Source organism: Schistocerca gregaria, chromosome 1 (assembly GCF_023897955.1).
Source record: "Schistocerca gregaria isolate iqSchGreg1 chromosome 1, iqSchGreg1.2, whole genome shotgun sequence".
Lineage (NCBI taxonomy): Eukaryota > Metazoa > Arthropoda > Insecta > Orthoptera > Acrididae > Schistocerca > Schistocerca gregaria.
The window spans coordinates 207,367,279-207,387,414 of record NC_064920.1 but is presented as its reverse complement, the minus strand read 5'-3'; the positions used below and the strand labels follow the sequence as shown (position 1 = coordinate 207,387,414).

Here is a 20,136-nt window from a genome sequence, read left to right as displayed (position 1 = left end):
TGATTTTTCGCTCATGTTCCGCGGGCTGCAGGTGCCAGTTATCAACACGCAATGCCGCCGCACGAAAGAGCGGGCAGCTGCCTGTGTAGTCAATCTCTGTTCGAATAGGGCAGTCGTTTGAGGTGCAATGGATGGGCAGCCAGTCGCAGCAGAACAGGAAGCTGCGTCGTGCACTGTTTCTACAAAAGCGAACAACACTGTCGCAGGTAGCGTGGCCGAGCGGTCTAAGGCGCTGGTTTAAGGCACCACTCTCTTCGGAGGCGTGGGTTCGAATCCCACCGCTGCCAATTTTTTCTCGTTTTTTGTGCCATTGCGGTGTTTTCTCTTGCGCTACAACGCAGCTCCTGTGACCGCCGTGCCGCGTAGGTAGCGTGGCCGAGCGGTCTAAGGCGCTGGTTTCAGGCACCAGTCTCTTCGGAGGCGTGGGTTCGAATCCCACCGCTGCCAACGTTTTCTGTCTCGAAAGCAGCAGCACTGGTTACCCGCGAAGGAAACAGCGCAGCAAGCCGTGAGCGCCTCTTTCTTAAATTGTCGTAGCACAGTGCGTGGTGCAACGACAGCATTCAGAGGAGCAGTTTGGAGTAATGATGCCTTGCGTTCGTGTTCATGAAATGTGTCCCGAGCATGCCGTTCTACAAAGTGGAAGCGTAGATTTTTACAGACGTCTTTCAATAGCGTGTTCGCCGGAGGAGCACTCGTGTCTTAATCCGGTGTGGTCTAGTGGCTAGGATACCTGGCTCTCACCCAGGAGGCCCGGGTTCGATTCCCGGCACCGGAAATGCCTATTTTGTTGCTCCTCTCATGCGACTTGGCCCGACTTAGCTCGACTGACGCTACGCTGACGCTTGCAGAAAACCACGTAAAGTATGACTGGCGGCCACAAGTGACGGCGAGAGAGATGCGACGTCTGCCCACCTCCTATCGAGGCACATACCTGTGGTCAACAGACTTGGAGGACTGCAAGACATTGCCACGGGTGGTGAATGCAGCTAACCCCTGTGCTTAGTGTCCTAATAGCGCGGGCACGTTCGTTTGCCAGTATACATGTAATGAAGAACGCGTCTGACACAGCTGTGGCGAGACACAGTGGCGAGACACAGTGGCTGAGCTTTGCTGTGCATCGCCACTTGCACACGCGAGAACTGCTTTCGGCGGTGCCTCCGTGGCCGTGATCGTCTAGTGGTTAGGACATTGCGTTGTGGCCGCAATAACCCAGGTTCGAATCCTGGTCACGGCACTTTTTAAAGTTTTGCCTCGCTGTCGCTGCAATGACGATAGTGACCCACTGTTTGAAAACACTGTGCCCTCTTGATTTTTCGCTCATGTTCCGCGGGCTGCAGGTGCCAGTTATCAACACGCAATGCCGCCGCACGAAAGAGCGGGCAGCTGCCTGTGTAGTCAATCTCTGTTCGAATAGGGCAGTCGTTTGAGGTGCAATGGATGGGCAGCCAGTCGCAGCAGAACAGGAAGCTGCGTCGTGCACTGTTTCTACAAAAGCGAACAACACTGTCGCAGGTAGCGTGGCCGAGCGGTCTAAGGCGCTGGTTTAAGGCACCACTCTCTTCGGAGGCGTGGGTTCGAATCCCACCGCTGCCAATTTTTTCTCGTTTTTTGTGCCATTGCGGTGTTTTCTCTTGCGCTACAACGCAGCTCCTGTGACCGCCGTGCCGCGTAGGTAGCGTGGCCGAGCGGTCTAAGGCGCTGGTTTCAGGCACCAGTCTCTTTGGAGGCGTGGGTTCGAATCCCACCGCTGCCAACGTTTTCTGTCTCGAAAGCAGCAGCACTGGTTACCCGCGAAGGAAACAGCGCAGCAAGCCGTGAGCGCCTCTTTCTTAAATTGTCGTAGCACAGTGCGTGGTGCAACGACAGCATTCAGAGGAGCAGTTTGGAGTAATGATGCCTTGCGTTCGTGTTCATGAAATGTGTCCCGAGCATGCCGTTCTACAAAGTGGAAGCGTAGATTTTTACAGACGTCTTTCAATAGCGTGTTCGCCGGAGGAGCACTCGTGTCTTAATCCGGTGTGGTCTAGTGGCTAGGATACCTGGCTCTCACCCAGGAGGCCCGGGTTCGATTCCCGGCACCGGAAATGCCTATTTTGTTGCTCCTCTCATGCGACTTGGCCCGACTTAGCTCGACTGACGCTACGCTGACGCTTGCAGAAAACCACGTAAAGTATGACTGGCGGCCACAAGTGACGGCGAGAGAGATGCGACGTCTGCCCACCTCCTATCGAGGCACATACCTGTGGTCAACAGACTTGGAGGACTGCAAGACATTGCCACGGGTGGTGAATGCAGCTAACCCCTGTGCTTAGTGTCCTAATAGCGCGGGCACGTTCGTTTGCCAGTATACATGTAATGAAGAACGCGTCTGACACAGCTGTGGCGAGACACAGTGGCGAGACACAGTGGCTGAGCTTTGCTGTGCATCGCCACTTGCACACGCGAGAACTGCTTTCGGCGGTGCCTCCGTGGCCGTGATCGTCTAGTGGTTAGGACATTGCGTTGTGGCCGCAATAACCCAGGTTCGAATCCTGGTCACGGCACTTTTTAAAGTTTTGCCTCGCTGTCGCTGCAATGACGATAGTGACCCACTGTTTGAAAACACTGTGCCCTCTTGATTTTTCGCTCATGTTCCGCGGGCTGCAGGTGCCAGTTATCAACACGCAATGCCGCCGCACGAAAGAGCGGGCAGCTGCCTGTGTAGTCAATCTCTGTTCGAATAGGGCAGTCGTTTGAGGTGCAATGGATGGGCAGCCAGTCGCAGCAGAACAGGAAGCTGCGTCGTGCACTGTTTCTACAAAAGCGAACAACACTGTCGCAGGTAGCGTGGCCGAGCGGTCTAAGGCGCTGGTTTAAGGCACCACTCTCTTCGGAGGCGTGGGTTCGAATCCCACCGCTGCCAATTTTTTCTCGTTTTTTGTGCCATTGCGGTGTTTTCTCTTGCGCTACAACGCAGCTCCTGTGACCGCCGTGCCGCGTAGGTAGCGTGGCCGAGCGGTCTAAGGCGCTGGTTTCAGGCACCAGTCTCTTCGGAGGCGTGGGTTCGAATCCCACCGCTGCCAACGTTTTCTGTCTCGAAAGCAGCAGCACTGGTTACCCGCGAAGGAAACAGCGCAGCAAGCCGTGAGCGCCTCTTTCTTAAATTGTCGTAGCACAGTGCGTGGTGCAACGACAGCATTCAGAGGAGCAGTTTGGAGTAATGATGCCTTGCGTTCGTGTTCATGAAATGTGTCCCGAGCATGCCGTTCTACAAAGTGGAAGCGTAGATTTTTACAGACGTCTTTCAATAGCGTGTTCGCCGGAGGAGCACTCGTGTCTTAATCCGGTGTGGTCTAGTGGCTAGGATACCTGGCTCTCACCCAGGAGGCCCGGGTTCGATTCCCGGCACCGGAAATGCCTATTTTGTTGCTCCTCTCATGCGACTTGGCCCGACTTAGCTCGACTGACGCTACGCTGACGCTTGCAGAAAACCACGTAAAGTATGACTGGCGGCCACAAGTGACGGCGAGAGAGATGCGACGTCTGCCCACCTCCTATCGAGGCACATACCTGTGGTCAACAGACTTGGAGGACTGCAAGACATTGCCACGGGTGGTGAATGCAGCTAACCCCTGTGCTTAGTGTCCTAATAGCGCGGGCACGTTCGTTTGCCAGTATACATGTAATGAAGAACGCGTCTGACACAGCTGTGGCGAGACACAGTGGCGAGACACAGTGGCTGAGCTTTGCTGTGCATCGCCACTTGCACACGCGAGAACTGCTTTCGGCGGTGCCTCCGTGGCCGTGATCGTCTAGTGGTTAGGACATTGCGTTGTGGCCGCAATAACCCAGGTTCGAATCCTGGTCACGGCACTTTTTAAAGTTTTGCCTCGCTGTCGCTGCAATGACGATAGTGACCCACTGTTTGAAAACACTGTGCCCTCTTGATTTTTCGCTCATGTTCCGCGGGCTGCAGGTGCCAGTTATCAACACGCAATGCCGCCGCACGAAAGAGCGGGCAGCTGCCTGTGTAGTCAATCTCTGTTCGAATAGGGCAGTCGTTTGAGGTGCAATGGATGGGCAGCCAGTCGCAGCAGAACAGGAAGCTGCGTCGTGCACTGTTTCTACAAAAGCGAACAACACTGTCGCAGGTAGCGTGGCCGAGCGGTCTAAGGCGCTGGTTTAAGGCACCACTCTCTTCGGAGGCGTGGGTTCGAATCCCACCGCTGCCAATTTTTTCTCGTTTTTTGTGCCATTGCGGTGTTTTCTCTTGCGCTACAACGCAGCTCCTGTGACCGCCGTGCCGCGTAGGTAGCGTGGCCGAGCGGTCTAAGGCGCTGGTTTCAGGCACCAGTCTCTTCGGAGGCGTGGGTTCGAATCCCACCGCTGCCAACGTTTTCTGTCTCGAAAGCAGCAGCACTGGTTACCCGCGAAGGAAACAGCGCAGCAAGCCGTGAGCGCCTCTTTCTTAAATTGTCGTAGCACAGTGCGTGGTGCAACGACAGCATTCAGAGGAGCAGTTTGGAGTAATGATGCCTTGCGTTCGTGTTCATGAAATGTGTCCCGAGCATGCCGTTCTACAAAGTGGAAGCGTAGATTTTTACAGACGTCTTTCAATAGCGTGTTCGCCGGAGGAGCACTCGTGTCTTAATCCGGTGTGGTCTAGTGGCTAGGATACCTGGCTCTCACCCAGGAGGCCCGGGTTCGATTCCCGGCACCGGAAATGCCTATTTTGTTGCTCCTCTCATGCGACTTGGCCCGACTTAGCTCGACTGACGCTACGCTGACGCTTGCAGAAAACCACGTAAAGTATGACTGGCGGCCACAAGTGACGGCGAGAGAGATGCGACGTCTGCCCACCTCCTATCGAGGCACATACCTGTGGTCAACAGACTTGGAGGACTGCAAGACATTGCCACGGGTGGTGAATGCAGCTAACCCCTGTGCTTAGTGTCCTAATAGCGCGGGCACGTTCGTTTGCCAGTATACATGTAATGAAGAACGCGTCTGACACAGCTGTGGCGAGACACAGTGGCGAGACACAGTGGCTGAGCTTTGCTGTGCATCGCCACTTGCACACGCGAGAACTGCTTTCGGCGGTGCCTCCGTGGCCGTGATCGTCTAGTGGTTAGGACATTGCGTTGTGGCCGCAATAACCCATGTTCGAATCCTGGTCACGGCACTTTTTAAAGTTTTGCCTCGCTGTCGCTGCAATGACGATAGTGACCCACTGTTTGAAAACACTGTGCCCTCTTGATTTTTCGCTCATGTTCCGCGGGCTGCAGGTGCCAGTTATCAACACGCAATGCCGCCGCACGAAAGAGCGGGCAGCTGCCTGTGTAGTCAATCTCTGTTCGAATAGGGCAGTCGTTTGAGGTGCAATGGATGGGCAGCCAGTCGCAGCAGAACAGGAAGCTGCGTCGTGCACTGTTTCTACAAAAGCGAACAACACTGTCGCAGGTAGCGTGGCCGAGCGGTCTAAGGCGCTGGTTTAAGGCACCACTCTCTTCGGAGGCGTGGGTTCGAATCCCACCGCTGCCAATTTTTTCTCGTTTTTTGTGCCATTGCGGTGTTTTCTCTTGCGCTACAACGCAGCTCCTGTGACCGCCGTGCCGCGTAGGTAGCGTGGCCGAGCGGTCTAAGGCGCTGGTTTCAGGCACCAGTCTCTTCGGAGGCGTGGGTTCGAATCCCACCGCTGCCAACGTTTTCTGTCTCGAAAGCAGCAGCACTGGTTACCCGCGAAGGAAACAGCGCAGCAAGCCGTGAGCGCCTCTTTCTTAAATTGTCGTAGCACAGTGCGTGGTGCAACGACAGCATTCAGAGGAGCAGTTTGGAGTAATGATGCCTTGCGTTCGTGTTCATGAAATGTGTCCCGAGCATGCCGTTCTACAAAGTGGAAGCGTAGATTTTTACAGACGTCTTTCAATAGCGTGTTCGCCGGAGGAGCACTCGTGTCTTAATCCGGTGTGGTCTAGTGGCTAGGATACCTGGCTCTCACCCAGGAGGCCCGGGTTCGATTCCCGGCACCGGAAATGCCTATTTTGTTGCTCCTCTCATGCGACTTGGCCCGACTTAGCTCGACTGACGCTACGCTGACGCTTGCAGAAAACCACGTAAAGTATGACTGGCGGCCACAAGTGACGGCGAGAGAGATGCGACGTCTGCCCACCTCCTATCGAGGCACATACCTGTGGTCAACAGACTTGGAGGACTGCAAGACATTGCCACGGGTGGTGAATGCAGCTAACCCCTGTGCTTAGTGTCCTAATAGCGCGGGCACGTTCGTTTGCCAGTATACATGTAATGAAGAACGCGTCTGACACAGCTGTGGCGAGACACAGTGGCGAGACACAGTGGCTGAGCTTTGCTGTGCATCGCCACTTGCACACGCGAGAACTGCTTTCGGCGGTGCCTCCGTGGCCGTGATCGTCTAGTGGTTAGGACATTGCGTTGTGGCCGCAATAACCCAGGTTCGAATCCTGGTCACGGCACTTTTTAAAGTTTTGCCTCGCTGTCGCTGCAATGACGATAGTGACCCACTGTTTGAAAACACTGTGCCCTCTTGATTTTTCGCTCATGTTCCGCGGGCTGCAGGTGCCAGTTATCAACACGCAATGCCGCCGCACGAAAGAGCGGGCAGCTGCCTGTGTAGTCAATCTCTGTTCGAATAGGGCAGTCGTTTGAGGTGCAATGGATGGGCAGCCAGTCGCAGCAGAACAGGAAGCTGCGTCGTGCACTGTTTCTACAAAAGCGAACAACACTGTCGCAGGTAGCGTGGCCGAGCGGTCTAAGGCGCTGGTTTAAGGCACCAGTCTCTTCGGAGGCGTGGGTTCGAATCCCACCGCTGCCAACGTTTTCTGTCTCGAAAGCAGCAGCACTGGTTACCCGCGAAGGAAACAGCGCAGCAAGCCGTGAGCGCCTCTTTCTTAAATTGTCGTAGCACAGTGCGTGGTGCAACGACAGCATTCAGAGGAGCAGTTTGGAGTAATGATGCCTTGCGTTCGTGTTCATGAAATGTGTCCCGAGCATGCCGTTCTACAAAGTGGAAGCGTAGATTTTTACAGACGTCTTTCAATAGCGTGTTCGCCGGAGGAGCACTCGTGTCTTAATCCGGTGTGGTCTAGTGGCTAGGATACCTGGCTCTCACCCAGGAGGCCCGGGTTCGATTCCCGGCACTGGAAATGCCTATTTTGTTGCTCCTCTCATGCGACTTGGCCCGACTTAGCTCGACTGACGCTACGCTGACGCTTGCAGAAAACCACGTAAAGTATGACTGGCGGCCACAAGTGACGGCGAGAGAGATGCGACGTCTGCCCACCTCCTATCGAGGCACATACCTGTGGTCAACAGACTTGGAGGACTGCAAGACATTGCCACGGGTGGTGAATGCAGCTAACCCCTGTGCTTAGTGTCCTAATAGCGCGGGCACGTTCGTTTGCCAGTATACATGTAATGAAGAACGCGTCTGACACAGCTGTGGCGAGACACAGTGGCGAGACACAGTGGCTGAGCTTTGCTGTGCATCGCCACTTGCACACGCGAGAACTGCTTTCGGCGGTGCCTCCGTGGCCGTGATCGTCTAGTGGTTAGGACATTGCGTTGTGGCCGCAATAACCCAGGTTCGAATCCTGGTCACGGCACTTTTTAAAGTTTTGCCTCGCTGTCGCTGCAATGACGATAGTGACCCACTGTTTGAAAACACTGTGCCCTCTTGATTTTTCGCTCATGTTCCGCGGGCTGCAGGTGCCAGTTATCAACACGCAATGCCGCCGCACGAAAGAGCGGGCAGCTGCCTGTGTAGTCAATCTCTGTTCGAATAGGGCAGTCGTTTGAGGTGCAATGGATGGGCAGCCAGTCGCAGCAGAACAGGAAGCTGCGTCGTGCACTGTTTCTACAAAAGCGAACAACACTGTCGCAGGTAGCGTGGCCGAGCGGTCTAAGGCGCTGGTTTAAGGCACCAGTCTCTTCGGAGGCGTGGGTTCGAATCCCACCGCTGCCAACGTTTTCTGTCTCGAAAGCAGCAGCACTGGTTACCCGCGAAGGAAACAGCGCAGCAAGCCGTGAGCGCCTCTTTCTTAAATTGTCGTAGCACAGTGCGTGGTGCAACGACAGCATTCAGAGGAGCAGTTTGGAGTAATGATGCCTTGCGTTCGTGTTCATGAAATGTGTCCCGAGCATGCCGTTCTACAAAGTGGAAGCGTAGATTTTTACAGACGTCTTTCAATAGCGTGTTCGCCGGAGGAGCACTCGTGTCTTAATCCGGTGTGGTCTAGTGGCTAGGATACCTGGCTCTCACCCAGGAGGCCCGGGTTCGATTCCCGGCACTGGAAATGCCTATTTTGTTGCTCCTCTCATGCGACTTGGCCCGACTTAGCTCGACTGACGCTACGCTGACGCTTGCAGAAAACCACGTAAAGTATGACTGGCGGCCACAAGTGACGGCGAGAGAGATGCGACGTCTGCCCACCTCCTATCGAGGCACATACCTGTGGTCAACAGACTTGGAGGACTGCAAGACATTGCCACGGGTGGTGAATGCAGCTAACCCCTGTGCTTAGTGTCCTAATAGCGCGGGCACGTTCGTTTGCCAGTATACATGTAATGAAGAACGCGTCTGACACAGCTGTGGCGAGACACAGTGGCGAGACACAGTGGCTGAGCTTTGCTGTGCATCGCCACTTGCACACGCGAGAACTGCTTTCGGCGGTGCCTCCGTGGCCGTGATCGTCTAGTGGTTAGGACATTGCGTTGTGGCCGCAATAACCCAGGTTCGAATCCTGGTCACGGCACTTTTTAAAGTTTTGCCTCGCTGTCGCTGCAATGACGATAGTGACCCACTGTTTGAAAACACTGTGCCCTCTTGATTTTTCGCTCATGTTCCGCGGGCTGCAGGTGCCAGTTATCAACACGCAATGCCGCCGCACGAAAGAGCGGGCAGCTGCCTGTGTAGTCAATCTCTGTTCGAATAGGGCAGTCGTTTGAGGTGCAATGGATGGGCAGCCAGTCGCAGCAGAACAGGAAGCTGCGTCGTGCACTGTTTCTACAAAAGCGAACAACACTGTCGCAGGTAGCGTGGCCGAGCGGTCTAAGGCGCTGGTTTAAGGCACCACTCTCTTCGGAGGCGTGGGTTCGAATCCCACCGCTGCCAATTTTTTCTCGTTTTTTGTGCCATTGCGGTGTTTTCTCTTGCGCTACAACGCAGCTCCTGTGACCGCCGTGCCGCGTAGGTAGCGTGGCCGAGCGGTCTAAGGCGCTGGTTTCAGGCACCAGTCTCTTCGGAGGCGTGGGTTCGAATCCCACCGCTGCCAACGTTTTCTGTCTCGAAAGCAGCAGCACTGGTTACCCGCGAAGGAAACAGCGCAGCAAGCCGTGAGCGCCTCTTTCTTAAATTGTCGTAGCACAGTGCGTGGTGCAACGACAGCATTCAGAGGAGCAGTTTGGAGTAACGATGCCTTGCGTTCGTGTTCATGAAATGTGTCCCGAGCATGCCGTTCTACAAAGTGGAAGCGTAGATTTTTACAGACGTCTTTCAATAGCGTGTTCGCCGGAGGAGCACTCGTGTCTTAATCCGGTGTGGTCTAGTGGCTAGGATACCTGGCTCTCACCCAGGAGGCCCGGGTTCGATTCCCGGCACCGGAAATGCCTATTTTGTTGCTCCTCTCATGCGACTTGGCCCGACTTAGCTCGACTGACGCTACGCTGACGCTTGCAGAAAACCACGTAAAGTATGACTGGCGGCCACAAGTGACGGCGAGAGAGATGCGACGTCTGCCCACCTCCTATCGAGGCACATACCTGTGGTCAACAGACTTGGAGGACTGCAAGACATTGCCACGGGTGGTGAATGCAGCTAACCCCTGTGCTTAGTGTCCTAATAGCGCGGGCACGTTCGTTTGCCAGTATACATGTAATGAAGAACGCGTCTGACACAGCTGTGGCGAGACACAGTGGCGAGACACAGTGGCTGAGCTTTGCTGTGCATCGCCACTTGCACACGCGAGAACTGCTTTCGGCGGTGCCTCCGTGGCCGTGATCGTCTAGTGGTTAGGACATTGCGTTGTGGCCGCAATAACCCAGGTTCGAATCCTGGTCACGGCACTTTTTAAAGTTTTGCCTCGCTGTCGCTGCAATGACGATAGTGACCCACTGTTTGAAAACACTGTGCCCTCTTGATTTTTCGCTCATGTTCCGCGGGCTGCAGGTGCCAGTTATCAACACGCAATGCCGCCGCACGAAAGAGCGGGCAGCTGCCTGTGTAGTCAATCTCTGTTCGAATAGGGCAGTCGTTTGAGGTGCAATGGATGGGCAGCCAGTCGCAGCAGAACAGGAAGCTGCGTCGTGCACTGTTTCTACAAAAGCGAACAACACTGTCGCAGGTAGCGTGGCCGAGCGGTCTAAGGCGCTGGTTTAAGGCACCACTCTCTTCGGAGGCGTGGGTTCGAATCCCACCGCTGCCAATTTTTTCTCGTTTTTTGTGCCATTGCGGTGTTTTCTCTTGCGCTACAACGCAGCTCCTGTGACCGCCGTGCCGCGTAGGTAGCGTGGCCGAGCGGTCTAAGGCGCTGGTTTCAGGCACCAGTCTCTTCGGAGGCGTGGGTTCGAATCCCACCGCTGCCAACGTTTTCTGTCTCGAAAGCAGCAGCACTGGTTACCCGCGAAGGAAACAGCGCAGCAAGCCGTGAGCGCCTCTTTCTTAAATTGTCGTAGCACAGTGCGTGGTGCAACGACAGCATTCAGAGGAGCAGTTTGGAGTAATGATGCCTTGCGTTCGTGTTCATGAAATGTGTCCCGAGCATGCCGTTCTACAAAGTGGAAGCGTAGATTTTTACAGACGTCTTTCAATAGCGTGTTCGCCGGAGGAGCACTCGTGTCTTAATCCGGTGTGGTCTAGTGGCTAGGATACCTGGCTCTCACCCAGGAGGCCCGGGTTCGATTCCCGGCACCGGAAATGCCTATTTTGTTGCTCCTCTCATGCGACTTGGCCCGACTTAGCTCGACTGACGCTACGCTGACGCTTGCAGAAAACCACGTAAAGTATGACTGGCGGCCACAAGTGACGGCGAGAGAGATGCGACGTCTGCCCACCTCCTATCGAGGCACATACCTGTGGTCAACAGACTTGGAGGACTGCAAGACATTGCCACGGGTGGTGAATGCAGCTAACCCCTGTGCTTAGTGTCCTAATAGCGCGGGCACGTTCGTTTGCCAGTATACATGTAATGAAGAACGCGTCTGACACAGCTGTGGCGAGACACAGTGGCGAGACACAGTGGCTGAGCTTTGCTGTGCATCGCCACTTGCACACGCGAGAACTGCTTTCGGCGGTGCCTCCGTGGCCGTGATCGTCTAGTGGTTAGGACATTGCGTTGTGGCCGCAATAACCCAGGTTCGAATCCTGGTCACGGCACTTTTTAAAGTTTTGCCTCGCTGTCGCTGCAATGACGATAGTGACCCACTGTTTGAAAACACTGTGCCCTCTTGATTTTTCGCTCATGTTCCGCGGGCTGCAGGTGCCAGTTATCAACACGCAATGCCGCCGCACGAAAGAGCGGGCAGCTGCCTGTGTAGTCAATCTCTGTTCGAATAGGGCAGTCGTTTGAGGTGCAATGGATGGGCAGCCAGTCGCAGCAGAACAGGAAGCTGCGTCGTGCACTGTTTCTACAAAAGCGAACAACACTGTCGCAGGTAGCGTGGCCGAGCGGTCTAAGGCGCTGGTTTAAGGCACCAGTCTCTTCGGAGGCGTGGGTTCGAATCCCACCGCTGCCAACGTTTTCTGTCTCGAAAGCAGCAGCACTGGTTACCCGCGAAGGAAACAGCGCAGCAAGCCGTGAGCGCCTCTTTCTTAAATTGTCGTAGCACAGTGCGTGGTGCAACGACAGCATTCAGAGGAGCAGTTTGGAGTAATGATGCCTTGCGTTCGTGTTCATGAAATGTGTCCCGAGCATGCCGTTCTACAAAGTGGAAGCGTAGATTTTTACAGACGTCTTTCAATAGCGTGTTCGCCGGAGGAGCACTCGTGTCTTAATCCGGTGTGGTCTAGTGGCTAGGATACCTGGCTCTCACCCAGGAGGCCCGGGTTCGATTCCCGGCACCGGAAATGCCTATTTTGTTGCTCCTCTCATGCGACTTGGCCCGACTTAGCTCGACTGACGCTACGCTGACGCTTGCAGAAAACCACGTAAAGTATGACTGGCGGCCACAAGTGACGGCGAGAGAGATGCGACGTCTGCCCACCTCCTATCGAGGCACATACCTGTGGTCAACAGACTTGGAGGACTGCAAGACATTGCCACGGGTGGTGAATGCAGCTAACCCCTGTGCTTAGTGTCCTAATAGCGCGGGCACGTTCGTTTGCCAGTATACATGTAATGAAGAACGCGTCTGACACAGCTGTGGCGAGACACAGTGGCGAGACACAGTGGCTGAGCTTTGCTGTGCATCGCCACTTGCACACGCGAGAACTGCTTTCGGCGGTGCCTCCGTGGCCGTGATCGTCTAGTGGTTAGGACATTGCGTTGTGGCCGCAATAACCCAGGTTCGAATCCTGGTCACGGCACTTTTTAAAGTTTTGCCTCGCTGTCGCTGCAATGACGATAGTGACCCACTGTTTGAAAACACTGTGCCCTCTTGATTTTTCGCTCATGTTCCGCGGGCTGCAGGTGCCAGTTATCAACACGCAATGCCGCCGCACGAAAGAGCGGGCAGCTGCCTGTGTAGTCAATCTCTGTTCGAATAGGGCAGTCGTTTGAGGTGCAATGGATGGGCAGCCAGTCGCAGCAGAACAGGAAGCTGCGTCGTGCACTGTTTCTACAAAAGCGAACAACACTGTCGCAGGTAGCGTGGCCGAGCGGTCTAAGGCGCTGGTTTAAGGCACCACTCTCTTCGGAGGCGTGGGTTCGAATCCCACCGCTGCCAATTTTTTCTCGTTTTTTGTGCCATTGCGGTGTTTTCTCTTGCGCTACAACGCAGCTCCTGTGACCGCCGTGCCGCGTAGGTAGCGTGGCCGAGCGGTCTAAGGCGCTGGTTTCAGGCACCAGTCTCTTCGGAGGCGTGGGTTCGAATCCCACCGCTGCCAACGTTTTCTGTCTCGAAAGCAGCAGCACTGGTTACCCGCGAAGGAAACAGCGCAGCAAGCCGTGAGCGCCTCTTTCTTAAATTGTCGTAGCACAGTGCGTGGTGCAACGACAGCATTCAGAGGAGCAGTTTGGAGTAATGATGCCTTGCGTTCGTGTTCATGAAATGTGTCCCGAGCATGCCGTTCTACAAAGTGGAAGCGTAGATTTTTACAGACGTCTTTCAATAGCGTGTTCGCCGGAGGAGCACTCGTGTCTTAATCCGGTGTGGTCTAGTGGCTAGGATACCTGGCTCTCACCCAGGAGGCCCGGGTTCGATTCCCGGCACCGGAAATGCCTATTTTGTTGCTCCTCTCATGCGACTTGGCCCGACTTAGCTCGACTGACGCTACGCTGACGCTTGCAGAAAACCACGTAAAGTATGACTGGCGGCCACAAGTGACGGCGAGAGAGATGCGACGTCTGCCCACCTCCTATCGAGGCACATACCTGTGGTCAACAGACTTGGAGGACTGCAAGACATTGCCACGGGTGGTGAATGCAGCTAACCCCTGTGCTTAGTGTCCTAATAGCGCGGGCACGTTCGTTTGCCAGTATACATGTAATGAAGAACGCGTCTGACACAGCTGTGGCGAGACACAGTGGCGAGACACAGTGGCTGAGCTTTGCTGTGCATCGCCACTTGCACACGCGAGAACTGCTTTCGGCGGTGCCTCCGTGGCCGTGATCGTCTAGTGGTTAGGACATTGCGTTGTGGCCGCAATAACCCAGGTTCGAATCCTGGTCACGGCACTTTTTAAAGTTTTGCCTCGCTGTCGCTGCAATGACGATAGTGACCCACTGTTTGAAAACACTGTGCCCTCTTGATTTTTCGCTCATGTTCCGCGGGCTGCAGGTGCCAGTTATCAACACGCAATGCCGCCGCACGAAAGAGCGGGCAGCTGCCTGTGTAGTCAATCTCTGTTCGAATAGGGCAGTCGTTTGAGGTGCAATGGATGGGCAGCCAGTCGCAGCAGAACAGGAAGCTGCGTCGTGCACTGTTTCTACAAAAGCGAACAACACTGTCGCAGGTAGCGTGGCCGAGCGGTCTAAGGCGCTGGTTTAAGGCACCACTCTCTTCGGAGGCGTGGGTTCGAATCCCACCGCTGCCAACGTTTTCTGTCTCGAAAGCAGCAGCACTGGTTACCCGCGAAGGAAACAGCGCAGCAAGCCGTGAGCGCCTCTTTCTTAAATTGTCGTAGCACAGTGCGTGGTGCAACGACAGCATTCAGAGGAGCAGTTTGGAGTAATGATGCCTTGCGTTCGTGTTCATGAAATGTGTCCCGAGCATGCCGTTCTACAAAGTGGAAGCGTAGATTTTTACAGACGTCTTTCAATAGCGTGTTCGCCGGAGGAGCACTCGTGTCTTAATCCGGTGTGGTCTAGTGGCTAGGATACCTGGCTCTCACCCAGGAGGCCCGGGTTCGATTCCCGGCACCGGAAATGCCTATTTTGTTGCTCCTCTCATGCGACTTGGCCCGACTTAGCTCGACTGACGCTACGCTGACGCTTGCAGAAAACCACGTAAAGTATGACTGGCGGCCACAAGTGACGGCGAGAGAGATGCGACGTCTGCCCACCTCCTATCGAGGCACATACCTGTGGTCAACAGACTTGGAGGACTGCAAGACATTGCCACGGGTGGTGAATGCAGCTAACCCCTGTGCTTAGTGTCCTAATAGCGCGGGCACGTTCGTTTGCCAGTATACATGTAATGAAGAACGCGTCTGACACAGCTGTGGCGAGACACAGTGGCGAGACACAGTGGCTGAGCTTTGCTGTGCATCGCCACTTGCACACGCGAGAACTGCTTTCGGCGGTGCCTCCGTGGCCGTGATCGTCTAGTGGTTAGGACATTGCGTTGTGGCCGCAATAACCCAGGTTCGAATCCTGGTCACGGCACTTTTTAAAGTTTTGCCTCGCTGTCGCTGCAATGACGATAGTGACCCACTGTTTGAAAACACTGTGCCCTCTTGATTTTTCGCTCATGTTCCGCGGGCTGCAGGTGCCAGTTATCAACACGCAATGCCGCCGCACGAAAGAGCGGGCAGCTGCCTGTGTAGTCAATCTCTGTTCGAATAGGGCAGTCGTTTGAGGTGCAATGGATGGGCAGCCAGTCGCAGCAGAACAGGAAGCTGCGTCGTGCACTGTTTCTACAAAAGCGAACAACACTGTCGCAGGTAGCGTGGCCGAGCGGTCTAAGGCGCTGGTTTAAGGCACCACTCTCTTCGGAGGCGTGGGTTCGAATCCCACCGCTGCCAATTTTTTCTCGTTTTTTGTGCCATTGCGGTGTTTTCTCTTGCGCTACAACGCAGCTCCTGTGACCGCCGTGCCGCGTAGGTAGCGTGGCCGAGCGGTCTAAGGCGCTGGTTTCAGGCACCAGTCTCTTCGGAGGCGTGGGTTCGAATCCCACCGCTGCCAACGTTTTCTGTCTCGAAAGCAGCAGCACTGGTTACCCGCGAAGGAAACAGCGCAGCAAGCCGTGAGCGCCTCTTTCTTAAATTGTCGTAGCACAGTGCGTGGTGCAACGACAGCATTCAGAGGAGCAGTTTGGAGTAATGATGCCTTGCGTTCGTGTTCATGAAATGTGTCCCGAGCATGCCGTTCTACAAAGTGGAAGCGTAGATTTTTACAGACGTCTTTCAATAGCGTGTTCGCCGGAGGAGCACTCGTGTCTTAATCCGGTGTGGTCTAGTGGCTAGGATACCTGGCTCTCACCCAGGAGGCCCGGGTTCGATTCCCGGCACCGGAAATGCCTATTTTGTTGCTCCTCTCATGCGACTTGGCCCGACTTAGCTCGACTGACGCTACGCTGACGCTTGCAGAAAACCACGTAAAGTATGACTGGCGGCCACAAGTGACGGCGAGAGAGATGCGACGTCTGCCCACCTCCTATTGAGGCACATACCTGTGGTCAACAGACTTGGAGGACTGCAAGACATTGCCACGGGTGGTGAATGCAGCTAACCCCTGTGCTTAGTGTCCTAATAGCGCGGGCACGTTCGTTTGCCAGTATACATGTAATGAAGAACGCGTCTGACACAGCTGTGGCGAGACACAGTGGCGAGACACAGTGGCTGAGCTTTGCTGTGCATCGCCACTTGCACACGCGAGAACTGCTTTCGGCGGTGCCTCCGTGGCCGTGATCGTCTAGTGGTTAGGACATTGCGTTGTGGCCGCAATAACCCAGGTTCGAATCCTGGTCACGGCACTTTTTAAAGTTTTGCCTCGCTGTCGCTGCAATGACGATAGTGACCCACTGTTTGAAAACACTGTGCCCTCTTGATTTTTCGCTCATGTTCCGCGGGCTGCAGGTGCCAGTTATCAACACGCAATGCCGCCGCACGAAAGAGCGGGCAGCTGCCTGTGTAGTCAATCTCTGTTCGAATAGGGCAGTCGTTTGAGGTGCAATGGATGGGCAGCCAGTCGCAGCAGAACAGGAAGCTGCGTCGTGCACTGTTTCTACAAAAGCGAACAACACTGTCGCAGGTAGCGTGGCCGAGCGGTCTAAGGCGCTGGTTTAAGGCACCACTCTCTTCGGAGGCGTGGGTTCGAATCCCACCGCTGCCAATTTTTTCTCGTTTTTTGTGCCATTGCGGTGTTTTCTCTTGCGCTACAACGCAGCTCCTGTGACCGCCGTGCCGCGTAGGTAGCGTGGCCGAGCGGTCTAAGGCGCTGGTTTCAGGCACCAGTCTCTTCGGAGGCGTGGGTTCGAATCCCACCGCTGCCAACGTTTTCTGTCTCGAAAGCAGCAGCACTGGTTACCCGCGAAGGAAACAGCGCAGCAAGCCGTGAGCGCCTCTTTCTTAAATTGTCGTAGCACAGTGCGTGGTGCAACGACAGCATTCAGAGGAGCAGTTTGGAGTAATGATGCCTTGCGTTCGTGTTCATGAAATGTGTCCCGAGCATGCCGTTCTACAAAGTGGAAGCGTAGATTTTTACAGACGTCTTTCAATAGCGTGTTCGCCGGAGGAGCACTCGTGTCTTAATCCGGTGTGGTCTAGTGGCTAGGATACCTGGCTCTCACCCAGGAGGCCCGGGTTCGATTCCCGGCACCGGAAATGCCTATTTTGTTGCTCCTCTCATGCGACTTGGCCCGACTTAGCTCGACTGACGCTACGCTGACGCTTGCAGAAAACCACGTAAAGTATGACTGGCGGCCACAAGTGACGGCGAGAGAGATGCGACGTCTGCCCACCTCCTATCGAGGCACATACCTGTGGTCAACAGACTTGGAGGACTGCAAGACATTGCCACGGGTGGTGAATGCAGCTAACCCCTGTGCTTAGTGTCCTAATAGCGCGGGCACGTTCGTTTGCCAGTATACATGTAATGAAGAACGCGTCTGACACAGCTGTGGCGAGACACAGTGGCGAGACACAGTGGCTGAGCTTTGCTGTGCATCGCCACTTGCACACGCGAGAACTGCTTTCGGCGGTGCCTCCGTGGCCGTGATCGTCTAGTGGTTAGGACATTGCGTTGTGGCCGCAATAACCCAGGTTCGAATCCTGGTCACGGCACTTTTTAAAGTTTTGCCTCGCTGTCGCTGCAATGACGATAGTGACCCACTGTTTGAAAACACTGTGCCCTCTTGATTTTTCGCTCATGTTCCGCGGGCTGCAGGTGCCAGTTATCAACACGCAATGCCGCCGCACGAAAGAGCGGGCAGCTGCCTGTGTAGTCAATCTCTGTTCGAATAGGGCAGTCGTTTGAGGTGCAATGGATGGGCAGCCAGTCGCAGCAGAACAGGAAGCTGCGTCGTGCACTGTTTCTACAAAAGCGAACAACACTGTCGCAGGTAGCGTGGCCGAGCGGTCTAAGGCGCTGGTTTAAGGCACCACTCTCTTCGGAGGCGTGGGTTCGAATCCCACCGCTGCCAATTTTTTCTCGTTTTTTGTGCCATTGCGGTGTTTTCTCTTGCGCTACAACGCAGCTCCTGTGACCGCCGTGCCGCGTAGGTAGCGTGGCCGAGCGGTCTAAGGCGCTGGTTTCAGGCACCAGTCTCTTCGGAGGCGTGGGTTCGAATCCCACCGCTGCCAACGTTTTCTGTCTCGAAAGCAGCAGCACTGGTTACCCGCGAAGGAAACAGCGCAGCAAGCCGTGAGCGCCTCTTTCTTAAATTGTCGTAGCACAGTGCGTGGTGCAACGACAGCATTCAGAGGAGCAGTTTGGAGTAATGATGCCTTGCGTTCGTGTTCATGAAATGTGTCCCGAGCATGCCGTTCTACAAAGTGGAAGCGTAGATTTTTACAGACGTCTTTCAATAGCGTGTTCGCCGGAGGAGCACTCGTGTCTTAATCCGGTGTGGTCTAGTGGCTAGGATACCTGGCTCTCACCCAGGAGGCCCGGGTTCGATTCCCGGCACCGGAAATGCCTATTTTGTTGCTCCTCTCATGCGACTTGGCCCGACTTAGCTCGACTGACGCTACGCTGACGCTTGCAGAAAACCACGTAAAGTATGACTGGCGGCCACAAGTGACGGCGAGAGAGATGCGACGTCTGCCCACCTCCTATCGAGGCACATACCTGTGGTCAACAGACTTGGAGGACTGCAAGACATTGCCACGGGTGGTGAATGCAGCTAACCCCTGTGCTTAGTGTCCTAATAGCGCGGGCACGTTCGTTTGCCAGTATACATGTAATGAAGAACGCGTCTGACACAGCTGTGGCGAGACACAGTGGCGAGACACAGTGGCTGAGCTTTGCTGTGCATCGCCACTTGCACACGCGAGAACTGCTTTCGGCGGTGCCTCCGTGGCCGTGATCGTCTAGTGGTTAGGACATTGCGTTGTGGCCGCAATAACCCAGGTTCGAATCCTGGTCACGGCACTTTTTAAAGTTTTGCCTCGCTGTCGCTGCAATGACGATAGTGACCCACTGTTTGAAAACACTGTGCCCTCTTGATTTTTCGCTCATGTTCCGCGGGCTGCAGGTGCCAGTTATCAACACGCAATGCCGCCGCACGAAAGAGCGGGCAGCTGCCTGTGTAGTCAATCTCTGTTCGAATAGGGCAGTCGTTTGAGGTGCAATGGATGGGCAGCCAGTCGCAGCAGAACAGGAAGCTGCGTCGTGCACTGTTTCTACAAAAGCGAACAACACTGTCGCAGGTAGCGTGGCCGAGCGGTCTAAGGCGCTGGTTTAAGGCACCACTCTCTTCGGAGGCGTGGGTTCGAATCCCACCGCTGCCAATTTTTTCTCGTTTTTTGTGCCATTGCGGTGTTTTCTCTTGCGCTACAACGCAGCTCCTGTGACCGCCGTGCCGCGTAGGTAGCGTGGCCGAGCGGTCTAAGGCGCTGGTTTCAGGCACCAGTCTCTTCGGAGGCGTGGGTTCGAATCCCACCGCTGCCAACGTTTTCTGTCTCGAAAGCAGCAGCACTGGTTACCCGCGAAGGAAACAGCGCAGCAAGCCGTGAGCGCCTCTTTCTTAAATTGTCGTAGCACAGTGCGTGGTGCAACGACAGCATTCAGAGGAGCAGTTTGGAGTAATGATGCCTTGCGTTCGTGTTCATGAAATGTGTCCCGAGCATGCCGTTCTACAAAGTGGAAGCGTAGATTTTTACAGACGTCTTTCAATAGCGTGTTCGCCGGAGGAGCACTCGTGTCTTAATCCGGTGTGGTCTAGTGGCTAGGATACCTGGCTCTCACCCAGGAGGCCCGGGTTCGATTCCCGGCACCGGAAATGCCTATTTTGTTGCTCCTCTCATGCGACTTGGCCCGACTTAGCTCGACTGACGCTACGCTGACGCTTGCAGAAAACCACGTAAAGTATGACTGGCGGCCACAAGTGACGGCGAGAGAGATGCGACGTCTGCCCACCTCCTATCGAGGCACATACCTGTGGTCAACAGACTTGGAGGACTGCAAGACATTGCCACGGGTGGTGAATGCAGCTAACCCCTGTGCTTAGTGTCCTAATAGCGCGGGCACGTTCGTTTGCCAGTATACATGTAATGAAGAACGCGTCTGACACTGCTGTGGCGAGACACAGTGGCTGAGCTTTGCTGTGCATCGCCACTTGCACACGCGAGAACTGCTTTCGGCG

The 20,136-nt window shown here is 55.0% G+C and overlaps 59 non-coding genes across 59 annotated transcripts; all 59 read left to right on the top strand.

The window, feature by feature from the left end:
- Positions 1–205: 205 nt before the first annotated feature.
- On the top strand, positions 206–287 carry Trnal-aag (transfer RNA leucine (anticodon AAG)). The gene has a single exon. It is a non-coding gene; the product is annotated as a tRNA-Leu (tRNA).
- A 78-nt stretch (positions 288–365) lies between these two features.
- Positions 366–447, top strand: Trnal-cag (transfer RNA leucine (anticodon CAG)). The gene has a single exon. It is a non-coding gene; the product is annotated as a tRNA-Leu (tRNA).
- A 259-nt stretch (positions 448–706) lies between these two features.
- On the top strand, positions 707–778 carry Trnae-cuc (transfer RNA glutamic acid (anticodon CUC)). Its single transcript has one exon. It is a non-coding gene; the product is annotated as a tRNA-Glu (tRNA).
- Positions 779–1,165: 387 nt separating this feature from the next.
- Trnah-gug (transfer RNA histidin (anticodon GUG)) lies at positions 1,166–1,237 on the top strand. Its single transcript has one exon. It is a non-coding gene; the product is annotated as a tRNA-His (tRNA).
- Positions 1,238–1,514: 277 nt separating this feature from the next.
- Positions 1,515–1,596, top strand: Trnal-aag (transfer RNA leucine (anticodon AAG)). The gene has a single exon. It is a non-coding gene; the product is annotated as a tRNA-Leu (tRNA).
- A 78-nt stretch (positions 1,597–1,674) lies between these two features.
- On the top strand, positions 1,675–1,756 carry Trnal-cag (transfer RNA leucine (anticodon CAG)). The gene has a single exon. It is a non-coding gene; the product is annotated as a tRNA-Leu (tRNA).
- A 259-nt stretch (positions 1,757–2,015) lies between these two features.
- Trnae-cuc (transfer RNA glutamic acid (anticodon CUC)) lies at positions 2,016–2,087 on the top strand. Its single transcript has one exon. It is a non-coding gene; the product is annotated as a tRNA-Glu (tRNA).
- Positions 2,088–2,474: 387 nt separating this feature from the next.
- Positions 2,475–2,546, top strand: Trnah-gug (transfer RNA histidin (anticodon GUG)). The gene has a single exon. It is a non-coding gene; the product is annotated as a tRNA-His (tRNA).
- Positions 2,547–2,823: 277 nt separating this feature from the next.
- On the top strand, positions 2,824–2,905 carry Trnal-aag (transfer RNA leucine (anticodon AAG)). The gene has a single exon. It is a non-coding gene; the product is annotated as a tRNA-Leu (tRNA).
- Positions 2,906–2,983: 78 nt separating this feature from the next.
- Trnal-cag (transfer RNA leucine (anticodon CAG)) lies at positions 2,984–3,065 on the top strand. Its single transcript has one exon. It is a non-coding gene; the product is annotated as a tRNA-Leu (tRNA).
- A 259-nt stretch (positions 3,066–3,324) lies between these two features.
- Positions 3,325–3,396, top strand: Trnae-cuc (transfer RNA glutamic acid (anticodon CUC)). The gene has a single exon. It is a non-coding gene; the product is annotated as a tRNA-Glu (tRNA).
- Positions 3,397–3,783: 387 nt separating this feature from the next.
- Trnah-gug (transfer RNA histidin (anticodon GUG)) lies at positions 3,784–3,855 on the top strand. The gene has a single exon. It is a non-coding gene; the product is annotated as a tRNA-His (tRNA).
- A 277-nt stretch (positions 3,856–4,132) lies between these two features.
- Positions 4,133–4,214, top strand: Trnal-aag (transfer RNA leucine (anticodon AAG)). Its single transcript has one exon. It is a non-coding gene; the product is annotated as a tRNA-Leu (tRNA).
- Positions 4,215–4,292: 78 nt separating this feature from the next.
- On the top strand, positions 4,293–4,374 carry Trnal-cag (transfer RNA leucine (anticodon CAG)). Its single transcript has one exon. It is a non-coding gene; the product is annotated as a tRNA-Leu (tRNA).
- A 259-nt stretch (positions 4,375–4,633) lies between these two features.
- Positions 4,634–4,705, top strand: Trnae-cuc (transfer RNA glutamic acid (anticodon CUC)). The gene has a single exon. It is a non-coding gene; the product is annotated as a tRNA-Glu (tRNA).
- A 387-nt stretch (positions 4,706–5,092) lies between these two features.
- On the top strand, positions 5,093–5,164 carry Trnah-gug (transfer RNA histidin (anticodon GUG)). The gene has a single exon. It is a non-coding gene; the product is annotated as a tRNA-His (tRNA).
- A 277-nt stretch (positions 5,165–5,441) lies between these two features.
- Trnal-aag (transfer RNA leucine (anticodon AAG)) lies at positions 5,442–5,523 on the top strand. The gene has a single exon. It is a non-coding gene; the product is annotated as a tRNA-Leu (tRNA).
- A 78-nt stretch (positions 5,524–5,601) lies between these two features.
- On the top strand, positions 5,602–5,683 carry Trnal-cag (transfer RNA leucine (anticodon CAG)). Its single transcript has one exon. It is a non-coding gene; the product is annotated as a tRNA-Leu (tRNA).
- Positions 5,684–5,942: 259 nt separating this feature from the next.
- Positions 5,943–6,014, top strand: Trnae-cuc (transfer RNA glutamic acid (anticodon CUC)). The gene has a single exon. It is a non-coding gene; the product is annotated as a tRNA-Glu (tRNA).
- Positions 6,015–6,401: 387 nt separating this feature from the next.
- On the top strand, positions 6,402–6,473 carry Trnah-gug (transfer RNA histidin (anticodon GUG)). The gene has a single exon. It is a non-coding gene; the product is annotated as a tRNA-His (tRNA).
- Positions 6,474–6,750: 277 nt separating this feature from the next.
- On the top strand, positions 6,751–6,832 carry Trnal-aag (transfer RNA leucine (anticodon AAG)). The gene has a single exon. It is a non-coding gene; the product is annotated as a tRNA-Leu (tRNA).
- Positions 6,833–7,091: 259 nt separating this feature from the next.
- On the top strand, positions 7,092–7,163 carry Trnae-cuc (transfer RNA glutamic acid (anticodon CUC)). Its single transcript has one exon. It is a non-coding gene; the product is annotated as a tRNA-Glu (tRNA).
- A 387-nt stretch (positions 7,164–7,550) lies between these two features.
- Positions 7,551–7,622, top strand: Trnah-gug (transfer RNA histidin (anticodon GUG)). The gene has a single exon. It is a non-coding gene; the product is annotated as a tRNA-His (tRNA).
- Positions 7,623–7,899: 277 nt separating this feature from the next.
- On the top strand, positions 7,900–7,981 carry Trnal-aag (transfer RNA leucine (anticodon AAG)). The gene has a single exon. It is a non-coding gene; the product is annotated as a tRNA-Leu (tRNA).
- A 259-nt stretch (positions 7,982–8,240) lies between these two features.
- Trnae-cuc (transfer RNA glutamic acid (anticodon CUC)) lies at positions 8,241–8,312 on the top strand. The gene has a single exon. It is a non-coding gene; the product is annotated as a tRNA-Glu (tRNA).
- Positions 8,313–8,699: 387 nt separating this feature from the next.
- On the top strand, positions 8,700–8,771 carry Trnah-gug (transfer RNA histidin (anticodon GUG)). Its single transcript has one exon. It is a non-coding gene; the product is annotated as a tRNA-His (tRNA).
- Positions 8,772–9,048: 277 nt separating this feature from the next.
- Trnal-aag (transfer RNA leucine (anticodon AAG)) lies at positions 9,049–9,130 on the top strand. The gene has a single exon. It is a non-coding gene; the product is annotated as a tRNA-Leu (tRNA).
- Positions 9,131–9,208: 78 nt separating this feature from the next.
- On the top strand, positions 9,209–9,290 carry Trnal-cag (transfer RNA leucine (anticodon CAG)). The gene has a single exon. It is a non-coding gene; the product is annotated as a tRNA-Leu (tRNA).
- A 259-nt stretch (positions 9,291–9,549) lies between these two features.
- Positions 9,550–9,621, top strand: Trnae-cuc (transfer RNA glutamic acid (anticodon CUC)). The gene has a single exon. It is a non-coding gene; the product is annotated as a tRNA-Glu (tRNA).
- A 387-nt stretch (positions 9,622–10,008) lies between these two features.
- On the top strand, positions 10,009–10,080 carry Trnah-gug (transfer RNA histidin (anticodon GUG)). Its single transcript has one exon. It is a non-coding gene; the product is annotated as a tRNA-His (tRNA).
- A 277-nt stretch (positions 10,081–10,357) lies between these two features.
- Positions 10,358–10,439, top strand: Trnal-aag (transfer RNA leucine (anticodon AAG)). Its single transcript has one exon. It is a non-coding gene; the product is annotated as a tRNA-Leu (tRNA).
- A 78-nt stretch (positions 10,440–10,517) lies between these two features.
- Trnal-cag (transfer RNA leucine (anticodon CAG)) lies at positions 10,518–10,599 on the top strand. The gene has a single exon. It is a non-coding gene; the product is annotated as a tRNA-Leu (tRNA).
- Positions 10,600–10,858: 259 nt separating this feature from the next.
- Positions 10,859–10,930, top strand: Trnae-cuc (transfer RNA glutamic acid (anticodon CUC)). The gene has a single exon. It is a non-coding gene; the product is annotated as a tRNA-Glu (tRNA).
- A 387-nt stretch (positions 10,931–11,317) lies between these two features.
- Positions 11,318–11,389, top strand: Trnah-gug (transfer RNA histidin (anticodon GUG)). The gene has a single exon. It is a non-coding gene; the product is annotated as a tRNA-His (tRNA).
- A 277-nt stretch (positions 11,390–11,666) lies between these two features.
- Trnal-aag (transfer RNA leucine (anticodon AAG)) lies at positions 11,667–11,748 on the top strand. The gene has a single exon. It is a non-coding gene; the product is annotated as a tRNA-Leu (tRNA).
- A 259-nt stretch (positions 11,749–12,007) lies between these two features.
- Trnae-cuc (transfer RNA glutamic acid (anticodon CUC)) lies at positions 12,008–12,079 on the top strand. Its single transcript has one exon. It is a non-coding gene; the product is annotated as a tRNA-Glu (tRNA).
- A 387-nt stretch (positions 12,080–12,466) lies between these two features.
- Positions 12,467–12,538, top strand: Trnah-gug (transfer RNA histidin (anticodon GUG)). The gene has a single exon. It is a non-coding gene; the product is annotated as a tRNA-His (tRNA).
- A 277-nt stretch (positions 12,539–12,815) lies between these two features.
- Trnal-aag (transfer RNA leucine (anticodon AAG)) lies at positions 12,816–12,897 on the top strand. Its single transcript has one exon. It is a non-coding gene; the product is annotated as a tRNA-Leu (tRNA).
- Positions 12,898–12,975: 78 nt separating this feature from the next.
- Trnal-cag (transfer RNA leucine (anticodon CAG)) lies at positions 12,976–13,057 on the top strand. The gene has a single exon. It is a non-coding gene; the product is annotated as a tRNA-Leu (tRNA).
- Positions 13,058–13,316: 259 nt separating this feature from the next.
- Positions 13,317–13,388, top strand: Trnae-cuc (transfer RNA glutamic acid (anticodon CUC)). Its single transcript has one exon. It is a non-coding gene; the product is annotated as a tRNA-Glu (tRNA).
- Positions 13,389–13,775: 387 nt separating this feature from the next.
- On the top strand, positions 13,776–13,847 carry Trnah-gug (transfer RNA histidin (anticodon GUG)). The gene has a single exon. It is a non-coding gene; the product is annotated as a tRNA-His (tRNA).
- Positions 13,848–14,124: 277 nt separating this feature from the next.
- Trnal-aag (transfer RNA leucine (anticodon AAG)) lies at positions 14,125–14,206 on the top strand. Its single transcript has one exon. It is a non-coding gene; the product is annotated as a tRNA-Leu (tRNA).
- A 259-nt stretch (positions 14,207–14,465) lies between these two features.
- Trnae-cuc (transfer RNA glutamic acid (anticodon CUC)) lies at positions 14,466–14,537 on the top strand. Its single transcript has one exon. It is a non-coding gene; the product is annotated as a tRNA-Glu (tRNA).
- A 387-nt stretch (positions 14,538–14,924) lies between these two features.
- Positions 14,925–14,996, top strand: Trnah-gug (transfer RNA histidin (anticodon GUG)). Its single transcript has one exon. It is a non-coding gene; the product is annotated as a tRNA-His (tRNA).
- A 277-nt stretch (positions 14,997–15,273) lies between these two features.
- Positions 15,274–15,355, top strand: Trnal-aag (transfer RNA leucine (anticodon AAG)). The gene has a single exon. It is a non-coding gene; the product is annotated as a tRNA-Leu (tRNA).
- Positions 15,356–15,433: 78 nt separating this feature from the next.
- Positions 15,434–15,515, top strand: Trnal-cag (transfer RNA leucine (anticodon CAG)). The gene has a single exon. It is a non-coding gene; the product is annotated as a tRNA-Leu (tRNA).
- A 259-nt stretch (positions 15,516–15,774) lies between these two features.
- Trnae-cuc (transfer RNA glutamic acid (anticodon CUC)) lies at positions 15,775–15,846 on the top strand. The gene has a single exon. It is a non-coding gene; the product is annotated as a tRNA-Glu (tRNA).
- A 387-nt stretch (positions 15,847–16,233) lies between these two features.
- Positions 16,234–16,305, top strand: Trnah-gug (transfer RNA histidin (anticodon GUG)). The gene has a single exon. It is a non-coding gene; the product is annotated as a tRNA-His (tRNA).
- A 277-nt stretch (positions 16,306–16,582) lies between these two features.
- On the top strand, positions 16,583–16,664 carry Trnal-aag (transfer RNA leucine (anticodon AAG)). The gene has a single exon. It is a non-coding gene; the product is annotated as a tRNA-Leu (tRNA).
- Positions 16,665–16,742: 78 nt separating this feature from the next.
- Trnal-cag (transfer RNA leucine (anticodon CAG)) lies at positions 16,743–16,824 on the top strand. Its single transcript has one exon. It is a non-coding gene; the product is annotated as a tRNA-Leu (tRNA).
- A 259-nt stretch (positions 16,825–17,083) lies between these two features.
- Trnae-cuc (transfer RNA glutamic acid (anticodon CUC)) lies at positions 17,084–17,155 on the top strand. The gene has a single exon. It is a non-coding gene; the product is annotated as a tRNA-Glu (tRNA).
- A 387-nt stretch (positions 17,156–17,542) lies between these two features.
- Trnah-gug (transfer RNA histidin (anticodon GUG)) lies at positions 17,543–17,614 on the top strand. Its single transcript has one exon. It is a non-coding gene; the product is annotated as a tRNA-His (tRNA).
- A 277-nt stretch (positions 17,615–17,891) lies between these two features.
- Trnal-aag (transfer RNA leucine (anticodon AAG)) lies at positions 17,892–17,973 on the top strand. Its single transcript has one exon. It is a non-coding gene; the product is annotated as a tRNA-Leu (tRNA).
- Positions 17,974–18,051: 78 nt separating this feature from the next.
- Positions 18,052–18,133, top strand: Trnal-cag (transfer RNA leucine (anticodon CAG)). Its single transcript has one exon. It is a non-coding gene; the product is annotated as a tRNA-Leu (tRNA).
- A 259-nt stretch (positions 18,134–18,392) lies between these two features.
- Trnae-cuc (transfer RNA glutamic acid (anticodon CUC)) lies at positions 18,393–18,464 on the top strand. Its single transcript has one exon. It is a non-coding gene; the product is annotated as a tRNA-Glu (tRNA).
- Positions 18,465–18,851: 387 nt separating this feature from the next.
- Trnah-gug (transfer RNA histidin (anticodon GUG)) lies at positions 18,852–18,923 on the top strand. Its single transcript has one exon. It is a non-coding gene; the product is annotated as a tRNA-His (tRNA).
- Positions 18,924–19,200: 277 nt separating this feature from the next.
- Trnal-aag (transfer RNA leucine (anticodon AAG)) lies at positions 19,201–19,282 on the top strand. The gene has a single exon. It is a non-coding gene; the product is annotated as a tRNA-Leu (tRNA).
- Positions 19,283–19,360: 78 nt separating this feature from the next.
- On the top strand, positions 19,361–19,442 carry Trnal-cag (transfer RNA leucine (anticodon CAG)). Its single transcript has one exon. It is a non-coding gene; the product is annotated as a tRNA-Leu (tRNA).
- A 259-nt stretch (positions 19,443–19,701) lies between these two features.
- On the top strand, positions 19,702–19,773 carry Trnae-cuc (transfer RNA glutamic acid (anticodon CUC)). Its single transcript has one exon. It is a non-coding gene; the product is annotated as a tRNA-Glu (tRNA).
- The last annotated feature ends 363 nt before the right edge of the window (positions 19,774–20,136 follow it).